Source organism: Empidonax traillii, unplaced genomic scaffold, assembly GCF_003031625.1.
Source record: "Empidonax traillii isolate 1590-97213 ecotype Southwest subspecies unplaced genomic scaffold, ASM303162v1 scaffold382:size1915631, whole genome shotgun sequence".
NCBI classification, from domain to species: domain Eukaryota; kingdom Metazoa; phylum Chordata; class Aves; order Passeriformes; family Tyrannidae; genus Empidonax; species Empidonax traillii.
The window spans coordinates 1,829,805-1,837,124 of record NW_020955575.1 but is presented as its reverse complement, the minus strand read 5'-3'; positions in this window follow the sequence as shown (position 1 = coordinate 1,837,124).

Here is a 7,320-nt window from a genome sequence, read left to right as displayed (position 1 = left end):
AAGTCTAAGTGTCTATCTTCTACCACCTCCATTATGTCTTTTACATTCAAGACAAATCTTGGAGTCATCTAGACCATTTAAGTCTCTGTGGAAATACTGTAAATAGGAAACTATGTGCATGTAGAGGTGAGAGCTCTACATGCTGCTTTTAATTAGTTTCTCGTAGATATGCTAGAAATCCAGCATGTATGCCTAGAGATCTTCTGGAGTTTGATGAGAATTCACAATGAATTGCATCAAAGTCCTATGCCCATGTTTTTGCATGTATTCTACCACTTGATTACTTGATGACTTAAGCTACAGAAATTTCCAGTTTTCTGCAGTTTGGCTAACCTCCTGCTGAGGTTTCAAATTTGAGGGCCAGGCATGTCCTCTGCGCTACTGCCTCAGCAAGGGGGCTGACCTCCTCCAGAGTGAAGCTAAAGTTTTAAGCATAATCCTTCTCCATTTTTTTTGGTTTTTAGTGTTCCTGTGTGGAAATAGAGACAATAGCTGGAAGAAAATACCTCTAATGAGAAAGCTCTCCTCCTGTGCTCTGGTACAGAAAGTAGGAATGTGAGAAAAGGAGACCTCCTATCTTGTGCAGTGTTCCTGTTTAAATCCTAAGGCAGAACACTCACTTCAGTGCATGTATCAAATCATAATCAAACTGGTATAAATCCATTTTATTTATTTATTTATCTAACAGGTGTTGCGCAGATAAACCAGCACAGCTAGTTACATGATTGATTTTATCAAGTTAATAATGTTTATATTGATTGTATTTCATAGGGCATATGGACTGGCTTTTGCTTATGATTCAGTTCATATAGTAACAGGTCAGCTCTGAAGTAAATGAATAAAAACCCGTGTATGTTCAAAGAAGTATTATTTTTACCCTCACTTTTCCATTTGCTCTGAATAACTATTGAGGACTTTTGTAACTATATATGAACCTTGCCGATATGGACTTTTGTCTTGGATCTTTTCATTAGAGTTATGATAGTGAACTCTTACATCTGGCAAAACTAAAATTACTTAGGCATACTTTCCCATTTCACTACTTGTAAGTAAAACATAAGTTATTCTAAAGGATTCAGGTGAGCTCCTGCAAATATCACTGTCTTTGTATTCTGATATATTTTAACCTTTTTTTGCTGTGGCTAAATCTCATCCTTCCTTAAAATTACTGATTATGTAGTCTGAAGTGAGTGGAGGTGGTACTAAAATATCAGAGAAAATGGCAAAACATTCTGAAATATTCAGTTATTTTACTCCAGTCCCTGAAACTCCTTTAGACATTGTTCTTTTCTGATCCTTTGGTAACATTCTTTTTTTTTTTGGTTTATAGTTGTCTCTTCTTGGTATGATTTCTCTCTCAGTGACATAGTTCAGCCTCAGTAAACGAGAACTTGTGAAAATCATCCTTCCTGTGTTACTATCGACAATAAAATTTTATGTAGAATCTAAATGACAGCTTCAACATGGATATCTTGAGGTCCTTATGCTCATGCTATCTAAGTCTTAGGATTATATTCTACATATTTTTGCAAAAGGAAAGAGGGTTTTTTTACACTTTTCCAAGTAATTCTGCTAAACCAAATTGCTTTCAGTTTGGATAATTTTTATACTCTTTTTTTTCTCCTACCAACTGAATTTCCTCATTCATATATATTCAAAATAATGTTGCAAACCTATTTTTCCACTCCTTCTCTTTTATATTCCTCCACAGCCCCCTTTCTTTCTGCATCATGCTCTGTAGAAACCTGGTTAGCTTTGTTTGTAAGAATGTCCCAGCACTACATTTCAACTGTTATTTGCGACTGAGAAATTGAAATTTACTTTGAATCCACAGTGTTGCGCCCAGCGTCAGCTGTTACATATCCAAAGCAAACACAATGACACTTGTTCTTGATTTTTAGTCCCATCTGGGAAGGGACCCCCAATAAACTTCTGCTAAATTACATCACTACCACTTTTTACCTTTCTGAAAACTTTTGCTTAATTGTGTATGCACAAGAGACTTAGCACTGGTAATACACGACAAGAGTTGTGTTGTCTCCTGGTTCTGTTCTAACTCCCCTTTATTTGATTCTGCTCTCTTTTGCCTTATGGTTAAATAATAAGTTGTTTTTGACAATTATAATTGCTATTGTTATTGACTTTTTTTTTGGTGCAGCACCTTTCAGAAGGGGGCATGGGAAATTATTAGGACTTCTAATTGCTAACTGTAATTCTGATAAGTATATTAGTATTTGCAAGAATATGATGGCATCCCCTTTTGTTTTTCAAGCTGTACCATCATTGGATGAGATCTAACAGTTTTATCTTATTTTACATTCTTACACCAAAGAAGGAATAACTATAAATGGGAGCTGCATGATGAACTCAGTTTAGATTTAATTAGAAACAGAAGTTAAAAGCCAAGACCCAGGCAAGAGTAAGCTGTCAGTGAAGGTTGAGGCTGCTATAAGCCTGATAAGGAAGAAAGTGTGGGGTTTTAAATTGACATTGCTGGTAGGGTCGCCGTGGGTTTTGGTAGTGACAAACTGTACTTACAGATTCCAGGAGCCCCTGATGAAAAGCTGTTCTCATTCCCTAATGCTTTATGGGAACGCTACAGCCTCTTGGTATATTTTTCAAGTAGAAAGCCATCATCATGACAACACTGGAAAAAGAAGGGCAAAAAAATTTCTTTCTGGTAGGGAAATAAAGACATCTTAAGCTTGACTTCAAAAGCTCTCTACAGCAAACAGTAACTGTGGAGATACCGTTTCATCTTTGCCTCTGGGATATTATTAAGCCTTTCTAGTAGCTCTAACTGCAGGAGAAGGGATTACAGAAGATGCTGCTGTGTAGCTGCCTGACATACAAATATCTGGAAAAGCACAGATCACGTTTTTGTACAAGGGCCACTTATTAGACAGCACTGAAAGCTTAACCTAGAATGAATAGCACACCACACTGCTAGCTGCACACAAACAAAAAACACGCAAGACCCTCATGATTCATGCTGGCCTTTTAAGTGCTTTGGGAGAAAATTCCGGCTCCCAGCTTCCCTTTTGTCATGGCTGTGTGTACAGAGACTGGTGCTAATTGATGCTGTGCTGCTTTGGTACAGAGAGCCATGCCATGCCATTCACCCTGCTTCAGTTCAGGCTGTGTCAGCATTTCCGTGACAAATCCTTATTTTCAAGCTTACAGCTTAATCGGAGCAAAACCTGCAATTGTCTGAAACTCCGCACACTATTCGTGTGTTAAAGGCTTTGTGCACAAGAGCCATAAACACAGAGAAAGAAATTATTTCAGGTGCTTCTATTTACTTCAAGCTGTTGCTTTGGCCTGGTAATGGTTTTGTATTTCAAAACAGAATGTTTATAGTCAAGGTCCTTATTGTCAGTTAATTGTTACATTTTAAATGGCGAAAAATATTCAAAAGAACCATGGGTTTTTTTAGTGCTCTTCAACAAATCACTGAGGATTTTGCAGGATTAGTTTAGTAAATCAGGGATTGAAAAAGAAGTTGCAAAGTGGCAAGAGTCAGTTTGGAAACTGTTGTGCTCACATCAAGTCCAGTTTCACTTTGTTAATTCTATGAGACTGTATTAGACTGAACTGCTGTGCTTTCTAAGCATCCATAGAAATGAGTCTCTGGCAACGAGGAGCACGTGATGTCCTTAGTTAAACCCTATCAAATCTCAAGCACTTACACTGACAGATTTTGGTTTTTAAGATCAACATGAAAAAGAAAAGTCACCTCCTCTAAATACTGATGAGAAACAGTGTGACGTTATAAAGCTGGAGAGCTGTCATGATCAGAGGACAGTCACTGCAATAAATAGCCTTTAGGGCAGCAGTAGCAAGTGGTTCCCTGCCCAGGGTGATGAAGAGCTGTGTGCTTCAGCATGACCTGGTAAAATCAGGCAGGGGAATAATTGTTTGTAGGTATGAATATAAGGTTGATATGTTTCCATATCTAAGTCCTGTGCTGATGCTGTCTTTTTTACTGTTAAGGAGCTGCTCTCTGCCACTTGAAATGTTCATAAACAAAACTATCAGTATCAACTTCAGGGAAACAAACTTTTCATCTCAGATGCAGTCCCTATGTTGAGGGCTTATATGACCATCAAATCTCAGGTATTCTATGATTAAAGACATTACTCTGTCTGCACTTAGATCATCTGTTAATCTTGCAGGATTCTTGCACAATTCATACAATACTTTTCTTATTTTTCTTTTGCAAAAATTGTGTAAGCCCAGACACACTCAGAGTCTGTTCATAACAGGCTAGATACCTCGTGTAAATATAACCCTTCAGAGAAATATTTTAAATTATAATTCAAGGGTTTTTTAATTATTTCAAATAATGGTATATAACAACAAATGCTGTGAATCTATCTCTTATAGGTGACTATAAAATCTACATCATACTTCAGTTATTTTCCATATGTGAACAATACCAAATTATTAATTTTAGAAGAAATAATTGATGAAAATATCATTATTATTTAGATTTTGAAAAGATTAAGTGGGAAAGCCACTTATTTAATTGAAGAAAACATAAGTAACCTGAAAATTGAATTCTGGAATGAAATAGTGTTTAGAAATGAAACAGTTTCTATAAATAACTTTTTGCAAATCAGGTCCAAATTTTCACTTTGAAGAATTTATTCTTAGCTTTACTATGTTCCCTCAAATGGAGCTTTAAATAACAGAGCGCTTTGATGAATAATATATATGAAATAGAAATTAATAAACAATCTTAGATGAAGAAGCTGAAAAAATATTATACCATTAATTAAGCTGTATCTTTCATGTGACAATGAAATAAATGTGATATCAAACAAAACAAGATATAAGGAAGAGAGTTTTGACCTTACAAGATAGTGTATTGTTCTTCTACTTGTCTTAACTTGCTAATGTTGTCATTCATCTGGCTGCCATCATACGAAGTGGAATTTGAGATGTTGTCATGGTATGAAACTGCTGGTTTTGCACATATTTATCATTGAATTCTCTGTTTCTTTTTTGGTAGATACAGCAGTGCACCTTCCTAGGGTTTAGTACCGTCAGAATACTGCAAGCTGAAAAAATCTTTGATAGTTTTAAAAGTGAGAAAATTGCCAACAAAATCAAAATAAGCAAAATAAAAATTTGTTTAAACTATTTAAAATTAAACTAGGGCACTGATGAGATGCAGAGAAGGAACAGCACAAGTGGTAACACAGTTCTGTGGCACAGCATCACCTCTCCATTAGCTCTTGCAAGGCAATACTTTCTCACTTGGGTACAATGTCCACATAGGGGCTACCACAAGGGGCAATTACACGATCTGCCAATTTTAGGAATCTGAAATTCTGGGCCTTCTGAGGCCAAGAACTGCTTGTATATTATTCTATATTTTTGAGAACCAACTAGGGTCATGTTGACTGTTGATAGCCTGGATATGTCATAAATGGAAAACTGCAAATCATCTTAAGAAACTTGCTTTCATCAACTCAAATTTTTCTTTCTCCTTTGTTCTCCTTCTTTCCTCTATATGTTAATCCATATATTTAATACTTTATATAGATATATTTGTGATCAACGTGGGAATGCCTTCAAAGTAGACAAGTTTTAGTTATTGACTTCATATCAGAGATAACTGAGTAAATCTGAATACACTTGTTACATGAGATGTCAATCTAGAAACCTAGTGGTCCTCTCTGGCTTTACAGTCTATGAATCTGTAAATAATTGCAATAATTGCTTGAAGATCTCATAACACTTATAAGAAAAATGTGGTACTTTAAATACAAAATACTTGCAAAGACAAGGAAAAGTCCTTTAGGCATACAGCCAAGGTAGCACATTGTAGAAAATTAATTTTCATGCCTGTGCTTTCAACAAGAAATATGTCTCCATGTAGAAGTTGCATGAAAAGGATAATTTCCTTTACAAAAGCATGTGCTGAAAAAAGGAAACTTGTATAAACACTTTAGGTACAAATATAATCTTTATTTTTCTCCTTTGAAAAACTGAAATACATTTTAAATTACCTGGTGTAAATGATGTAGCATGTTATGATGAAAAATTCAGCATTTTAAATCAATGTGGTATTAGATTGTGTAATAGGGTAAAATACTGCTTAAATAGTTGAAGTTGCTGAATTGCATTTAATGAATTTCAGAGAAAATTTAGAATTTATAGAATTTATATCAAATTCATATCTTAAGTTGGGCATAAAAATCAAACACCTGAAATTTTTTGCTTATATGAATAAGATAGTTTGTAGTTTTCTTTGTCAAACTGAGTAAGCAAATTGACAAATAAAATGGAAAAGAACATGTATCTTAAGAGTTTGAGATCCTGCATGCATCTATTACTTAAAAAAATCTCATTTCCTTTAAATTATATTTTACTTAGGATTACCTAATCAGTAAAAGTAAACAAAATCTATAATAAAACTGACTGTGATATACTATATTTCTAATATTAGACAAGCTAAGAATCTAAATAAACATTCTAAATATGTAAATTTCCTTGTAATTTGCCATACAGTGTATATTAACTATACTGACAGTATTCTTTTCAAAATTACTTTAGATGTAAAATGTTTCTCTGATTTTTTTCTTTAAAGTAATAGATTCCTTTTGTAATATAAGCTTTAAGTACTTTATCTAGTCAGCCATCTCATGTTTTAGAAATGGCAAGGGTACTTGGAATTCTAAAGATTTTTTTCTTCTAAACTAATGTAATTTGTGGATGCTTGAATTAAAGTTTTAGGTTTATTTTACAATGTGGAAATCCAATCTCTACAAGTTATATTGCTAGTAGTTCTGTAAAATGATCAAATTAATTATTTATATTTCTTAGTTTGCACATATCAGCTATTTTAGTGTTCTGCTGAGAAAATTTATATATGACTTAAATATTTCATTTTAAATTTTAAAGATTAAAAAAGTTATAATATGTAAATAATAAATAAAGAACACATAAACTAATAAAACTACTTATTGTGTTGATTTCTTCAGTATAAAATGATATTTATTGTTCAAAATTTGTAACAGAAAAAATCAGTGTGGAGATTAACATACTCTTTGTATTTTATTTATGGCTTAAATACATAAAGACAATGCCTGTTTAGTATGCTGCCCTTCTGTCTTTGAAAACTGACCTGCCTGTATACTTTTAAAGAATAACTACTTATTTCTTAATACCCTAAGAGGAAAGTTCAGAATGAGAAAGCCTCTCTGAAAAGATTCCTAAAAAGCTAGTTTTCTGTAGAATGGAAAGAATGAGAATAATGTCAGAAAAACTCCTAGTCCACTGATGAATTGTTCAAAATCAATTTTAATTTTA